General features: G+C 40.5%; 2 long non-coding RNA genes across 2 annotated transcripts in view; one reads left to right on the top strand and one right to left on the bottom strand.

The window, feature by feature from the left end:
• LOC103465914 (uncharacterized) overlaps positions 1-10595 on the bottom strand; it is a 26455-nt gene extending 15860 nt beyond the window's left edge. The window contains exons 1-2 of the long non-coding RNA XR_001776701.2: positions 10496-10595; positions 7013-7093 (exon numbers count right to left, since the gene is read on the bottom strand). This is a non-coding gene — a long non-coding RNA (uncharacterized LOC103465914). The remainder of the gene's footprint in view (positions 1-7012; positions 7094-10495) is intronic.
• Positions 8809-16422, top strand: LOC145551941 (uncharacterized). The gene is made up of 2 exons (XR_014087827.1): positions 8809-10472; positions 14115-16422. It is a non-coding gene; the product is annotated as an uncharacterized LOC145551941 (long non-coding RNA).

Genomic DNA, 16422 nt, shown 5'->3' with positions numbered 1-16422 from the left:
TGGCTGAATATTTGACAAAACAAATACATTTTTATGCATTTGGGCCTTTCATCCACATGAAAACTCTGTTAAATTCACTAATAATTCATCAAAGTGGAGAGTTGAGAAAACACAAGAAAACAAATATTTAGGATCTTGCACATTACAGTCTGCGATAAATAATGCACCAACATATTCACATAATTATTTACCCTTGTATCTTATTGACTTTATATTCTAATAAGCAGTTTAAAAGTAGCTCAGCCTATAAGTCTATCTATTCACACATATGAACTTCCTGCTGCCATGTTTGATTCCTAACAGGAAGTTGTTGTACTGGCACAATCTGATTGGCTGACACAGGCTTTAGCTTTGCGCTCCACTGACCCCCTGTGGGTTTGATATGTTTACAGCAACGCTCATGTGCAATTTATGAGTTTATGAAGAAAAAGAAAAAACCTTTCTCACAACAAGACCTTAACCAGTTCACGGAGACTTTTTTGACCACATGTCTTTGCAAAATGATTGGATGAAGAACGTGTTTGGAACATCAGATACCAAGTTTCGCTCCAGATCCACCAGTTCCTGGTGTGACTGTTTAGCTCAGAGGTGTTCAATCCATACATTTCTTTCCACGGCATGTTAAAATTTGTGGAAAATAATGTGAAAATATTACTGGTGCTCTTAGTTTCCTTCTGTTACAAAAAAATGTTAAATGATACCATTAAAAACTGCTAGAATGTGCATTTGTTATTATATCTATACGTAAAAGCTCTTAATCATTTCAGCCAAAATTTTTAAGAGCCGTTGTGTAAAATTCAAAGAGCCACAGGTTGCTTTAGTCCCTCCACAGTGGGTGAACCTTAACATTTGACAAAAGTGATATAAAACTGAGCAGTGTTTTTGAACATAAGGATAATAACAAATATCACTACTAGCAGTATATTTATGCTATATTTGCATAGCATTTAGAAATAACAGCATAAAAATAACACTAATAAGAAATAATGTTGCTTTGGCTTTTCTTTTAGTCACTAGGCTGAAAACTTTATTTTGAATGTTTTTTTAATATTTTTATTCAATTGTAGAATTAATTTAATTGTTAAAACTAATGAAGCTGATGAGCAACCATTTCTGAAAGATCATGCCGGTTTTGTTTCTCTAGTAAAATGTTACTTAATGAGAATGAGGGTAAAAATGTCTATTTGCATTGTGAAGGTTGTTGACCCCTGACCTAAGCCATTCAGTCAGCTTCAAGGCATTTGCAGCCTCTTCAACTAGTTCTTTGCATCAACAGCCTTATTATTAACTCTGACCATCTTCCCTGGTTCCCTGCAATGCTAGGTTTCTGTTACACACTTGAAGGTCAACGTCACCTTCCAGATGATAAAAACAAACATAAAAACGTTCAAAAAGACCAACAATTAACAACCACTGGAGTACTTTATAGATGCTCCACAAGAGCAGAAGAATGTGTTCTCTTTCCCAGAAGTGCACAAACAAAATTACATCATTCAAAACTAAAGTTTTGGAGTTCTTCCAGCTTTTTCTTGATGCATGTTCTGAGCAGAACGGGTTTCTTGTTTGGTGTCAGAGAAATATGAAGGTGGGGTGTTGAGTGAGAAGGACCAATAAAGAGAAATATTTTAATTATTTGGGCCTTTATGGTGAGAACATTTTAATAAGTCTTTTTTTTATTACAAATTTATGTTGATCCCAAAACCCTAGATTTAGACTTTAGTGACCCCTCAGTAGAAACATTAACACACAGTCTTAACACACTGCAGAAGATAACATCCCAAAAAAAATCAATGAATTGTACATGGAGTTAGATTCAACAGAAAAAATCTAGCTAGTTTTTGCATTTAGTTAGATACTAATTAGATTGCTAGATAGCTAGCAAAAATATTATCTTGCAAAAACTGCAATTACAACTAGCTAGCTAGCTAGACAGCTAGATAGCTAGCTGTCTAGGTAGTGAAAACTTAACTAGCTAGATATCTAACTACTATCTAGATAGCTAGCTACACAGATAGCAATACACATAAATAGCTATCTAGATAGCTATCTATGTACATAGCTATCTAGCTAGCTAGTTGTTTGGTCATGCCTTCTTACCATGGCAGGACCAACAAAGGTTGTTGTCCAGTAGTGGAGCTATCACCGTTTTTCACTGACGGTGGAAATCAGTGAAAAACCACTATAAGAATGAGCTGCAATAGCAAAGCCAGAACTTGTGCATTTCTCCAAAAGTAGCCAAGATCATTTAGTTCTTCGCTGATGAACTAGTAGCAGAATGATGGAGTTGAAATGAACCGGGCGGGGGCGGGGGCCAGCAGTTAAACAGTATTTTCATAGCTGAGGAGTTGCAGGCGAGCCTTTTCAACACTTCCAATTTTACCTTCATGTGGAAATATGTTGCTGATTTTGCAATTTTTCTCCCTCTAACTAAATTGCCTTGGCGACAACGGAGGCCAAGAAGCTGGGGAAATATACGAGTTCTGGAAGAGAGAAGAGTTGAGCGGGTGCAGCTCAGGTTTTATCTGGAATATCGCTTTCCCTGGCAGGTACATAAAGCAAGTATCTGTCCGGGCGACGAGCGCTGAGAGGCGCAGACCTGTGACGTTACAGATCACGCGCATCTGAAAACAATCGTCATAAGAGCAGAGAAGCGGCTTGATTAGAAGTCCCAAACATTGCTTAAATGCGCAGTCTTTATTTAGTGGGTCACATAATCAGCATAAATTTGAGAAGGGGTGAAATAAGAACGACAGAAAAAAAGCCTTGACCTCTCTTAAGTCAAGGAGGCCATGATGCAAAGCAGCCATTTGAAAGTCACACAGGTCTAGTTTCAGAGCGTATGGAGGAAAAGAGGAATAGGTATGGGGAAGGAAAATCCACATCATCCGTCACCCTGAAACTCTCCCCCAGTCCAATATTATGTCATTATGACCGCGTGGACCGTCTCTGCGGAGTTACTGCGGTTTTCAGGATAAATTACATGTGACACTCCCAGCTGGCATCCTGATTAACACGAGGGGAATAAAACAGCCAATCCCCCAGCAGCCACCGGGGCTAATGGCTTCCATGTATGGGTAAAAAAAATAAAAATAAAAAAATAAAACAGCATAGCCAGCATTTATGAAAAAGTTAAACCAATGTATAAATCCTGGCGTTATCCTCTGAAATAACTAAGCCATAAAAGCGACGTCGAACGTGGAGTGCTTTGTTAGTGGGTTGGCGTGCGGAGCGCCTCGGCCTGGCCGTCCTGCCGCCCTCCCCTCCATTCAGACCGGGCCGGCACTACATCAGGAGCAGCCTCATGCGAGTGTCTGCCTCAGCCTTTAGTGGCCACTGTAGATCCACTCATCCGCTCTCCCCATGTTCCCAGTGCAGGAGGGAAGGCGAGGGAGAGGGAGACTAGTTAGTCTCCACCATGCAGACCTGATCAGAGGGGGCTGGAGCGAAAGACGTTCGAACTTTAGCTTCACATTGGGGTTTAACAATCTCTGGTTTAAAAACAAAATTGCATTACATCAGATGTAGCAGCTTCTATATGGCAAAACAAAAAGGTGTCAGAAAGTTCTGCAGGATGGTTTTGGTTTTAAGCCTTCTATTTTAGGCTTTTTCCCCCCTGCTAGCTTCATTGTGTATTCTCTTTGTCTGAATTCAAATGTACAAATGGGATCTTCTAAATACATATTTTATTCTTAATTTACTCAAGTTCAATGACAGCATGCAAAAATTACCCATTTTATGTTACTTCTGGTTAATTATTCATCGTTTGCAGCAAAGGTGTATCATTAAAAGTCAAATGAATTAAATAGTGATAAAAATTCAATCAGAAACTGCAGTTTCTTAGTTTTTGTTCTGCATTTAAAGTAGCACAGTAAAGATTCTTCACTTTAAAAAAGAAAAAAAAAAACAGAAGCTTTGCTAGCATGTCAAAATTCACACATTTAAACAATGTGTTGATTGGGCCCCCTGTTCACAACTTCACTTTGGTTTAATATTAGGCAGGAGCAAATTGAAGGCAGCAAACTCATAAAGGAGTTCGCTGCTTATGAGTAATAATCATCCCACTTTATCCATTAAACCAACACAGCAGAGCTATGGCGGCTTTTTTCGGTCAGAGGCGCTGGTTCGAACACACGGGCAGAAACGCACAGACGCTACGCCACATGTGACCTATCCTAGATTCACCAGTCAGTAATGCTTTGGAAATTAAACTCGTCTTTTATTTCACCTGCTGAGTGAATTTGTGTTCCCCCCCCCACTGGTTTCAGCACATTTTAATCTGGAATCAGCATTATTGTCTAATTAATTACTTGTGCTGTGAGGCCATATCTATTTGAAGAATTTTTTTTCTTTGGCTTTCTTTGCTTTCAAAAAATAATTTAGATGGTTAAAAAGTGAGGATATAAAATTAAACCCTTCTCACTCTGATACATAAATATTTGAAAAATTTCACAACAGAAATACATTTATCTTGTGTGTGTGTGTGTGTGTGTGTGTGTACATATACGTTTATATACATATATGTCTAAAAATCCACAATGACATAATTACATAATTATTTGTAAAAAGAAAAAAAATCCCAACGAGCCTCCAATCACTTTGCAATCCAGTCGACCCTCACACACACACACACACACACACACACACACACACACACACACACACACACACACACACACACACACACACACACACACACACACACACACACACACACACAAGCACAAAAGGACACACACTCTCCCAAATAAATAACTCTAAAGTGAGGAAGACTAAAGGAATTCCAGCAAAAATAATTTTTCATTTAAATTAGGCACCTGGTGAAAATTATATCTGCATTTAAAAATATACTGCAAAAAATAAATAAATAAATAAATAAATTAAAACAAGAATCCGCTATTACAATTTGTTAAAATAAAAAAAAGAAAAACGTTGTATCGTGATTCAGAAATGTAACTTGACAGAATTAAACGAACGCAGATAAATTATTTTAATTCATGTCGATTTTCAGCAACTCTTTTTTAGTTTTATTCTTTTCGCTCAATCCTATTCGTTTTGTTACATTCAGATCATTATTGTTTCTTTTTATTTCATAATGTTTGCTTTCTGCAAATTGCACATTCTAAAAAAACTCACAAATTTAGACACAACTCCATGGTCAAGTTCAAGGTTAAAGACGACCTCAAGTTCAAGTTCAAGTGCAAAAATATTTCTGTCTATTTTTTGCAATGTGTGTGCTGTGTAATACAAAAAATTCTTATTTAAAACTCCCAAATAATTATAAGATTAGCAAAAAAGGATCTGTTGCAATCTGTGAAAGCCATTCTGCGGATTTAATAAAGAAAAACCGTAAAATGGCCGACACACGAAGCACTGGATTCACACCCTGAAACGGTGCAAAGAAGAAGATTTTCTTTAAAAAAAAAAAAATCATCTAGTTGTTTTAAAAGAAACAACTAATGGCATTAACACAACCAGTCAATCAAGGGAAAATACTCACTGCTGAACATAAGAGTTTGCCTGTGAACTTGTGTTTTGTGCGTGCGCCGCCGACGCGTGCGTATTCCTAGCTGTGATTAATCCGAAGTTAGCTTTCGTGCGAGAGAAAAAAAAAAGAAATGCGTCTGCGTCGGCTCTGTCGAAGCCGTCCTCGTACTCAGGTGGACTCTGACAAAAGAGGCGCCTCAGCACCCTGCCATCTGCCTCTCTACATGCAACCATCATCTGGAATCCTGCCATCCACTGCCACAAAAGGCCCGAGGGGTGGTGAGATGCCATGCTCTGCCAGCCCGAGATATCTGCCCACGAGCTACTTCAGCAGAAGCTAGCGCTGAAATGCATTTAACTCGACCGCACGTACGAAGAGCTTCAATCATCCCCCCCAAAAAAGCCCTGAGTGACGTCACAGTCAGGTTTGTCCTTCAAGAATGCCCTCTTCTGTTCGGCAGCACGACAACTTGGGAGCTTGTTAGAGAATCACAGGGCAGGAAGGGGCGGATAGAGACGATTCACAGGAATAGAAAAGATGCAGGGATATAACATTTTTTTTTTTTTTAATTTGACATTTTGGTTCATTTATATCTATTAATCGACTTACAAACCAGGTGGGATAGGTAATAACGCTACAATTTAGATTTTAAGTGTATTTGTTTTTGCAAAACAAAATTCAGCGAAAAATATGTCAGGTTCAAATTAGCATAATGTACACTTTACAAAAAATCTGCAAAATTGTCTTAAAATTTATTTTTGCGTTGCAGTTGCTTAGCAATATCTATGACTCAGTTTTAAAAAAAATACTAGCATTTCTAAATTTTTTTTTCTTTTACAGAGGAATCAGTTTCAACGTGATTTTGCTGATGCTGAGAGATAAATATAATTTATTTTTGTATTCAAAAATTCAGATAAGGATCTACCAATCAATCCAACCCAACCTACCTATCCACACACACGCACGCACACACCCACGCACCAATACACACACAAATCTGGTGTTTATGTGATTGATATACAGATATTTTCACTACAGAGCAAATTTTAGTAAATTTTCTGATAAACATTTCGCTCCAAAGAGCCGGAAGCGGTTCGAACCGATCAGTACATTATGTCCTTGTCTGTGTACACTGCATCCGAAGCTCGAACCGCATCCCTCGAATGAAATTCCTCCACAACTATGGCCCTCCGCTTATTCACTGATCCCCACCAACTGCAATCCAAGAGCCACTGATTACTTTTGTTGGCGCGCTGCTATTTCCCCCCCCCCCCCAAAATTCTGTCATTTAGTTTCAGAACACAAAAATAAATTCAGATTGAAATTTTTCTCAGTTCTGTTGGTTCTTTTGTGTGTTTAAAAGCGGCATTTCAGACAGAAACGGGCCCGCAAGAGTTAAGAAAGTTTGAATTGAATAAAATAAAAATTAAAAATTAAAAAAGCATCAAAAGTTTGCTGTTGCAAAAGAACTGGTGTCGAAACTCTGCAAGAATATGTGCGTGAAATAAAAATAAAATAAATACTCACAGGCTCCAGAGAGCAAGAAGGTGAATGTTTGTTCAGGGGATGAATTTCCGTCCAGTTCTCCTCGACGTAGATCCGTACCTCCTGTTAAGAAGAGGAGAGAGCCATGAGCTCCGGGTCAGAGCTTCTTCAGGTACCAAGTGATCCCCCCGACCCAGGAGCCCCTCTGCCCCTTCCATCAGACTGTCCCACTTCCAGCTCAGCCTTCAGTTCCGGCTGCAGCTCTTGGGGTCAGTCCCACCTTTGAGCCTTGGCTGCCACCCCCCCACCCACCTTAGCGACAGCTAGCCCATCTCCTCTACGGCGGACAGTCCGGTCTGGGCCGGCGGCGCGAGGCCCGACACGACGAGAGGCCGCCACACGGTGGTCGGAGGGGCTCCGGCTCGGCCCCGTCCGCCCCGGTTAACAAGTCTTTCAGTGAGGAATGTTAGCAAACAGGCGCACGGCATGTCTGATGCATGCAAATGGCACAGGCGCTCCGAATCCCAGTCTCGGCATGAATAATGCAGCTTTTCTGACCGCCGCGCTCCCCTCATCACGCCCCAAATCAGATGCCTTCACTCCGAATCAGAAAAGTGTCAAAGTATTTAGTTTACTGCTGAAACGTTTAGTTTCAACACTGCGCACACACACACAGAAATACACAATCACAGAGGAACAATTTGTACATGCAAGGGGGCGCAACGTGCAAACACCAGATATTCCGATGCAACTATTCAAAGATTGTTTTCCGACTCGGAACGTTTTCCCTCTGCTGTTGAGTTTAAAATTTTCTTTTGTCTGGAGTTGGCACCTGTCCCAGAAAGCGCTTCGGCTCAGCTCTCCACTCGTTCCCTTTCAGTCGGCGTGAAGCGGGGAGAGAGAGAGATAGACGGACGGAGAGAGAGCGAGAGAGAGGGAGAGACAAACGGCAAGACACGGGAAGGAAACAAGAGGGGGGCAAAAAGCTGAGCGAAAAAACAAACACGGTACGGAAGTTCATGCGGGTCAAAAGTGGCGATGGCGGACGGGTGTTTAGAAACACTGAAACGTGCAGCAGCCGCCTTCCGGCCACACAGGCCGCGTTCTCCTCACTGAAATCCACTGTGTGGTCATCCAGACCGCAAGCCTACCGCAAGCAGGTTACCCGAAATGGCGCCCCGGCTTTCCCATCCAGCCGAGAAATTTCATCCCTCGTGCCCCCCTCCCTGCCCTCTGGTCCCCACGCACCAGGCCGCCGAAAAGGAAAAAGATTTAAAAAAATTAAAAATCCATTCAAAAGAAAACCAGAAGCGAATGAATTCGACTCAAAAACCGTAAGCGGAGAGGGGGGGCAAAAAAAAATCCCCAACAAAGTTAGAATATTTTGTTCTTTCTAAGTGAAAAAAAGAAATTCAACAGCAAAAGGGCGAGAAAATCCAAAGAAAGACGCAAAAAAATCTATGCAGCAAAAGTCAGAGAAAAGGCCCCTGGAATATCAACTTGTTGCCAGGTTTTGCAGAACTGCTGCTGTGCAGCTAGTTGGAAGCAGAGGGTTAAAATCCAGCTAGTAGTGAGTGAAAAAAAAGAAAAGAAAAAAAGAAAAAGCAGCTCCGTCTATGGAAGGGTGGGCTGTGGGGAGGCCCTGACTGTAGAAATAGCAGCACTTTTTTTCCTCTCTCTCTTTTCCCCTCGCAGAGCTTCAGTCTCCCCCTTGCGTGAGGCTGGAGCAGAAAGAGGGGAGCAAACGAAACGGGGAAGAAGAAAGACAGGGGGGGGGTGAAAAAGAGACAGAGAGAGAGAAAAAGAGAGAGAGAGGGAGAGGAGGAGACAGTGAACGCGTAGTGAAGAGGGGGGGTGTTGCTGATGATGAAATAGAAGGCGTAGCGGAGCGCGCGAAGCCGTCACTTTTTCATCACATGTCCAACACGGCGAGGAACTGTATTTGAATTGAGGAGGAGGTAGGAAGGGGGAGAGAGAGAGAAATGAGAGAGAGAGATCTGAATGTGGGAGGGGTAGAGGTGGAGAAACAACTCTCCAGCAGCGCGCAGGCGCAGTGGCTCCTGCTCCCACTGGGGTCCTCCATACAGTACCTCTGCCTTACTGTACATCAGCTAGTGAAGGGGGAAATAAGAAAAAGAAAAAGCAACGAACATAAATAAACGGAGGGGAGAGAGAGAAGGGGAAGAGAAAAAAAGACGCACAGCTGAAAGGAAATCTGAAATATGCAACGCTTCTTCTGAGAGCTCGTTAAATTATTAACTTCCTGTCTCGCTACGGTGCAGTTCTAGTTGCTTAAAAAAACACACACGCACACACACACACTCACGCACGCACGCATGCACACACACACACACACGCACGCACGCACACCCCCCCCCACACACACACACCGATGGGAGGTCCTCGCTCGTACTTTTGCTGGCAGGAAAAACAAACACGTGAAGCAGCCCTAGCGAGCGAGCGAACGAACGAACGAACGAACGGATTCATGGGATGGAGGACAAAAAAAAAAAGAAAAAAAAATAACAGAAGAGCACAAGCATGGAGAATGAAAATTTCAGTAACCTGGAAGGGAGCCTCCTCCTTTTCATACACACCCCCCCCCCCCTCCACACGCCCACACACACACACACGCACGCACGCACGCGCACACACACACACACACACACACACACACACACACACACACACACACACACACACACACACACACACACACCCTCTGCTGCAAAGCTTGAACCCTCGAAACCTATTCTGGCACAAAACATTGATAGTTCTGATTTATTTTTCCTGTATTTCCCGCAGAGACCTTTTCTCCCCAGCTGCCCTGTCGCCTACCAAAGCTTAAAAAGTTTATAGAAAATGAACCGAATTGTGTTTCTCTCTCTCTCTTTAGAGAAAGAGATGCTGGTCGGCCCCTTCTGAAACAGAAGAGCAGGTTTGCTTAAATGGATTTCATGTTCTAATTTACATGAAGAGTAGGTGAGGCGCAGGAAGGAGCAGAAAAAGGGGGGAGCGCTTGGGCTGCTTCCACCATCTTAGATTGTATTGATTATTCTTTGCTCTCTCACACATGCTAGCCCTCCCTCCTCTCTTCTGCTTCTTTTTCCTGCCACCTTCTCTCCTCGATAGGCTTTTTCTCCCCGTTTTGTGGCAGATTACTGTAACGCTATTGTACAACAACTTCCTGCCAGTTTTTGCTCCGCTTCTAAAACCACTGCGAAAAGGGCAGAGCTCGTGGCTCAAACTTTTTCCTTCTTCTTCTTCTTTTTTCACTCCCCACCCCCTATCCTTTCCCTTTGGCCTCGAACCAGAGCAGATTCTATACGGAGAGGAAAAAGGACATGTTAAAAAAAACCCAAAACAAAACAGAGAGAGAGTCTGTTACAGAGGAACTATTCTGATTTCATTTCTGCTTTCTAAACTGCTGGCTGGGGAGTTGAGGAGGGCGAGCGGGGACTGCATGCCTAGCAGAGACAATGGGAGGAAAAAAAAAGAAAAGGTGGGGGTTCAACTTTTTCTTACTCTTTTTACGCTGTGAAAACTTTCCATGTCGGTGTTTGGAGGGCGCCGAGCTCTTTACAGGGGCTTGAGGAGGTTTTTCAAACATGGCTGCTACCGTTTTGCAAAAAAAAAAAAAAAGAGGGGGTTGCTGGCTTCTGCGCACACCCACCGCCTCTGGTTTTCCTCCGGTTCTCCTTTCTGACTACGAAAATCCCAACGCCTCCCTTCGTACTTCTTGTTTGCTCAGTCTCTTTCTGCGATTGCACACCAGGGTGGAACGGGAGGCGAATGAGTTGTTTTGGGTTTTTCTTTTGAAAGAAAACGTTGCAGTTCGTTTGGTTTTTTTCCCAGTCCTCTCCCCCTTCGAGCTCAATTCGGACTCCCAACGCCGGCACCAGCTATATCCCCAGCTTTTAGAAAAAGGAGCCCCGGTTCCACGTCACATCTCGCCATGCGTTTTAGCCAATTGAAAAACCACTGACTTTATTATGGTCTTGATGTATAAAGCCGTCATGTGTGTATATGTTGGGGAACTTCATTTGGAGGAGGGGAAAAAAATGAAATGAAATGAAAAGAGGGATGATGAAAGAGAATATGCCTGAAAAACTCCAGGATTAAACGATGGCGGCTTGCAGCGGGAAACTTTGTGGGTGTTTTGCTGGGTGTGCAGGCTTGCACTTTGCAGCAGCGTAAAGTTCATCTGAGGATACGGTTTTGGGTTTTGGTGCGGTGCCAGCTCCCACCGCGGCGCTCCTTTTACTTCAGCCCTCTGATGCTCATCCAATTTATTTATTATGCCCAATTTAGACATCTTTCATTTATCATAATCCTGGAGAATAGAGTAATTTTTTTTTTATTTTCAGAAGAATTAAGGAGTCCAATTGATGAATTTTTTTGTGTGCAACTTTCAGTTTTTATAGTTACTTTTTCGCTTTTTGCTTTGGAGTGAAATTTTTTGGAAAAGTCAAACAAATGAAAATACTCAGTAAAGAAAACATTAAACTAAAGATGGGAGTTGCTTCTTTTACAAATAAATAAACAAACAAAAATCCACCAATCACATTTACCTGATTGTGAACATAAAACAAGATGGCAGACAAAGCTGTGAAATAGCCCGCAATTTATCTGCAATATTCTAGTAAAAAATATAATTTATTCCCACCAAAAAAGCAAAATAAATCTGCATCAATCGAATTATTCCATATCTTTATAGACAGACCCAAAGAATATTACAAATATTGAAAATTTAAAAATAAAAATAAATAATCACTTTTAGGAAAAAAATAATTTGAACAAAAACTACAACTTGTGAACAGACTATTAGCTCGTTGTTATTCATTTTTTTCCCTCACTTTTCCATCAGGGAGAAAACGCCAAACACATATTTAAGTGAAATAAACAACATTTTTCACTCAGGTCAGAAACTTTCAGATATTTTTCTAGTAACGCGAAGAAAAAAAAAACCCTACCCAGCAGACGATAAGCGATCCACAACAACAAACAACATCTGCATTTCTAATTTTAAACAAAACATCAAAACGCCATCGGAGGGGAAACAGGAAGTGGTCAGCATCTATGATCGGAGAGCTTCTCCTAACCGACTAACTCAGGACAAGATGAAAGCAAACCACAAGCCTCCCTTCATGACACCGGGTTCCACAATATACTTTCTAGAAACAGGAGCGCGTAGTGTGTGTGTGTGTGTGTGTGTATACGTGCGTGTGTGTGAGGTGGTCTCGGTTAAGCCCTGCACGTGTCTAAACAACTTCTCTATTACGCTCGAGACCTTTGGGGGCACTCCCCCATCGAGCGGGGAACAAAGGCCGTGACCCTGGGGTCAAAAGTGTTACATGGGAGGCTAAGCGGGCCCATTCACTTCTCCGCCGCTGTTTGCTTTAAGAAGGTAAAGATTACGAACACATTAACTATTACCGATTAGGGAGCAGGCGGGAGGGGGGATCCCTCGTGGGAGCCAGGTCCCAGGGCAGCACATCACATCCTATTAACACAGCCTGACCTTTGACCCCAGCTCGTCACCCACAGGCAGTCAAGTGTGACCGTCGGTTTCTGCTCTCTGAGCCTCTGAGACATTCAGGGAAGTAGATGAGTGGAGGAAAAGGAAACTTTTAAAAGATAAAATAAATAAAAACAGCTTTCTGTGCACACAGGAGTGGAGGGTTTGGTGTTTGCATCGGTGCTGCGCTCTGGTTTCGGCTTGGACCTCAGACCCGTTTGTGCGCTCACGTGATGTCGGGTTTTCGGCGCGATCCGATCGGAGAAGTCGTACAAATCGTGCAGGAATGCTCGGGCTTCATGAAATGGTTGCATGTGCAGCAAAAGCTCTCAAAAAACAAAATGGAGGAGATGAGGCATGCGCAGAAGGGGGATTCTATATATACATATATACATTATATTTTAGATAATGGTGATGTAGCGCTCCGTGAAAGGCGTAAGGAGCAGGTCCTTCATGATCCGGATTTCTGATTGCATCCGAACATTATTGTTTAACCCTGAGCCCAGACAGAGAAGCTCTTTCCCAGCTAAATACTGCTGAGTTTTAAAAACACACCTTTTTTGTTTTGTTTTTTTTTATATCTATATTGCTTCTGATTAAATCTTCTAGTTTTTGTTTCGGGTAAACTGTGGAGAAAAAGACTTCCAGAACATAAATTCAAATTTAAGAAGCCTATGTGCCTATTTTAAAACAGATACTTCATTATATGTAAAATTACAAAACATTAGTAAAAAAAAAGTAGTAAAATATTAGATTTTGTCTTTCGTATATAATCCTATCTTGATTTTTCTTCTGTTTTTGACTGAATAATAGAAAAGTAAAAAGGGGAAAATTCCTGTGTCCTTATAATGTATAAGATATAGAAACATGTAAAATGTTAAATTTTATTTCACCATGACAAACAAAAAAAATCACTTTTCCCCTTTAATTAACTCTATTTAGACTTTATCATGTAAATAGTCGTGATTCTAATGTTTAAGAAAATAAGCAAAAATGTCAGAATTTTTTCCTCTCAGTCCACAATTCAGTCTTTAAAAAAGTAATGTATTCCTTTGTCTGTAAAAAAAACAAGAAAAAAAAAGGGTCAGTTAAATAACATTTAATTTGTATTTATTTATGACAAAAAATGCAATAATTATTGTTGGAAATTATGCTTATCTAAGTGACGAATATTTGATTTAATTTAAAGAACAAACAAAACTCAACCATTTCTACTTTTTAGAAGAATTTTAGTTAAAAGTTTTTATTATATGTTTACGATGTAAACCGTTTTCTACATCCTACTGCTTAATTTTACCTAATTTAAAACGTATTTAACCTCATTTATTCTCAGTAAGGACTTTAGAAACTTCACATTAATTTTTCTCCTATAATTTAAAGTAAAAAAAAATAAACTTTTGTGAAAATGCAGAAAAAAAAATGTTGGCACACGTGTTGTAATCCTCTTGGCCAGCTTCAACTTTAACAATCCAGAAATTTCAAAAACCACATTTTCAAGCTTTCTGATTACTGGATAATTTGCAAATGAATTCATCTTTTAAAAAATAATAATAATAATAATTAGAGGAGAGACGAAATAAAAAAAGCAGAAACAAACTCACTTTGTTGTCTTTTCTTTCCTCACAGGATTTCAAAAGAGCACCAGGAGGAAGAGGAGCAGAGCAGAGGCTAGAAACGATGGACCTGCTCGACAGCAGAGCTCAGAGTGGACAACCCAGCCTGGGAGGGACGCGCCCTCACTGAAGCCACTTTTGGCAGCAGCCCCCCTCAGGAGTCAGCCACATTGTGCCGGACTGGCGCCGTGTTCAGACTCAAACTAATGCAGCTCATGCAGCAGATCCACATACGTCTCGCCAGCGTCGCTTTCAGAAGCGTTAATAAAGACACGTCAAACACGAGTTAACGCCAATGCAGAGGAGATTTAGTTGATTTTAGGGCGTAAGGGCGAAAGGCAAAATTGTTTCACGCAACAATTGTTTTTAAAATCAAGCACAACGTTTTGTGAAATGTATTTTTGTATTTATTTACTGTGACTCAGCAATGGGGATAGCACAATTTAAACACATTACTACAAAGATTTAAAACAAAAATGCAAAACATAATCTACAGGTTTAATTTAAAACAGCAAAGCAAAAACATTCCCACTGCTGGTAAAATAAAACCATTATAGTGAAAAAGATTACATTCCTTTAATATTTAGTTTGTTGACACTTGGTAACTTAAATAAATGCTTGCTATGTAGAAAATCACTCATTTTTAATGTCCTGCTCAGGATAGGGTCACAAGAATAACAATCATAATTTAGCTGGTTATTTAATTAATTATTTAATTAACGTTTTGTGTTTTTTTTTTTACCCCGGTGAGATCATTAAGAACTGGTTCTCTTTTACATTGCCAATAAAAGCAAATGTCTTTAGTAGTCTGTAGGTTTGAAATAGTTTTACCTTAATTGGAAAAGTCTGTTTTTTTTTTGTCACCAGACTTTTTTCCAAAACTGACAACTTTGCCTTTTTTGTATGCGAGGAAACAGTGTAGTAGTGGTTTTTCTTCCAGCCGGCTGATTACAAGTGTGCAGCAACATGTGGGGCAGGGAGCCGCGCTACATTACTCCACACGACGTATGGACAGGGAAAACTTTGATCCAAATGCGTGTGTTTCCTCTGGCATCTGGTTAAAGTGGATACTAAACAACAGGAGAGGAAACTTTCTAAGCCTTGGTTCAGGTTGGCATGACAACCAGAGCAGATCAGAAGCCCAGAACCCTCTGAGGTTTCCATGAAAGACAAGACGATTCTAGGTGTATTTGAAAGCATTTTTTTGGTGTTTAGGCTGTGCGTCCACAGGTGAAGTGTATGATCTTTTCTTAATCACCTTATCATTTAACATAAAGTTACACTGGGATTTCTGTTTTACAATCCCACTACGTAGAACCAGAACCAAACATGGAGAAGGAACATTCAGCTTCTGAGCACCATTAATCTGGAACAAACTTCCAGAAAACTACAAAGCTGCTGAAACACTGAGTTCCTTTAAACCCACCTGTTTAAGAGTCACTTTTGATTAGCAATAAAGGGATTATTGATCAACAAATTTGATGAACATTTTCTTCATGATTTTGATGACGGTATTTGACAAAATGTCACATTTTGCTTGTTTCATAATCGGTTACTGCGTTATGTTTTTATTGTGAGCTGTGTCGTTGGTGAAATGAGTTATACAAATAAGCTTTGGCTTACAGATTCTAGGCATTTCAAAACAAAGGAATGGAAGGGCACAGCATTTTATTAAAATGTACAAGTTTTTAATTACAACTATTTTGAACAATTTTCCACCTGAACACTTTCTGAAAACCTGTGAAACGCTGTGAAAAGCAGTCTTAATTTTTGTCCCAGTTCAAAAGACGCCCGACTGGCAGCAGCCCGGCCACCGCTGCCGCTCGGTGTTTTTTGTGTTGCTCTCTGGCACCGTTACTACACCGTTTTCTGTGGAGCTACTTCCTGTCATGTTTGCATGCATTTTTTCTTAATCGTTTACAAAGAAACGTCTCAGTGCTTCATACAGACATCAGAGTCTGAAATAAACTGAATGCCATCAGTGCTGGTATATGTCTATAATGATTAAACCACAGGAACATTCGACAAACGGTAACTCTATAAGATCACATCATGTATTCGATTCTAGTCAGTTTTATTTATACGCCGCCAATTCACAACAAATGTCGTCTCCCCAGGGAATTTACAAATAAATCTGCTTTATTTCAATTATGCATACGTTCCAGTTGATACCAGTTATCAAGCTGTACTGTAAGCTCGATTAATTTTGTTAAGTAGTTTAAAAAGTTTCTATTTTTCTGTTTGTACAAGTATGTAAGTATTTAGATGATAATCAAAATCGAAGTGTGAAATTATGAAATAAATATTTTATTTACTTGGAA

Source organism: Poecilia reticulata, chromosome 6, assembly GCF_904066995.2.
Source record: "Poecilia reticulata chromosome 6, P_reticulata-male-v2, whole genome shotgun sequence".
In the NCBI taxonomy this organism is placed as follows: Eukaryota; Metazoa; Chordata; class Actinopteri; order Cyprinodontiformes; family Poeciliidae; genus Poecilia; species Poecilia reticulata.
This window is presented reverse-complemented; position numbering and strand designations above follow the sequence as displayed.